We start from the raw sequence: 784 nt of genomic DNA on the forward strand, positions 1-784 counted from the left end.
TGTGTGTGTGTGTGTGTACGTGTGTGTGTGTGTAATGAAATAAATAAAAATAATTGTAATGACATTTCTGGGAGATAATTCAGTCAGTAAAATGTCTACTACTTGAGGAATGGGACATGAGTTTCAAACCCTAACACATAACACAAAAAGCTTTATTAGAGTGAATAACTGAAATCCCAGTGTTGGGGAGGTTGAGACAGGCAGATCCCTGGGAATTGCTGGTCAGCCAGCTTACCCTATGTAGTGAGCTGCAGGACAGTGAGACTCTGTCTCAAGTGAAAGGTAAACACAGTTAAAAGACAATACCAGTAGTCTGGTTTTATGTCAACTTGACACAAGCTAGAGTCATTAGAGAGGAGGAATCATTATTGAAAAAAAAAAAGCCTCCCTAAGATCCTGTTGTAAGGAGAGGACCCAGCCCATGGTGAGTGGTTCCATTCTTGGACCCGTGGTCCTGGGTTGTATAAGAAATCAGAGCTACGAGCATGGATCTGAGCAAGTCATAAGAACCCAGCTAGTAAGCAGCACACCTTCATAGTCTCCACATTAGCTCTTGGCTCCAGATTCCTGCTCTACTTGAGTTCCTGTCCTGACTTCCTTTGATGATGTGGAAGCATGAGCTGAATAAAGCCTTTCCTTCCCAAGTTGCGTTGGTTATGGTGTTTAATTTATATCAATAATAATAGGAACCCAAAGACAATACCTGAGGTTGTCTTTTGGAATACACACACACACATACACACACACACACACACACACACACACACACACACACACACACACA

General features: G+C 42.1%; 1 protein-coding gene across 5 annotated transcripts in view; it reads right to left on the reverse strand.

Moving 5' to 3' along the window:
* Nucleotides 1-784, reverse strand: part of Nol4 (nucleolar protein 4) — a 348,181-nt gene that overhangs the window by 2,188 nt on the left and 345,209 nt on the right. The window lies entirely within an intron of this gene.

Source organism: Grammomys surdaster, unplaced genomic scaffold (assembly GCF_004785775.1).
Source record: "Grammomys surdaster isolate TR1022 unplaced genomic scaffold, NIH_TR_1.0 243, whole genome shotgun sequence".
Classification (NCBI taxonomy): domain Eukaryota; kingdom Metazoa; phylum Chordata; class Mammalia; order Rodentia; family Muridae; genus Grammomys; species Grammomys surdaster.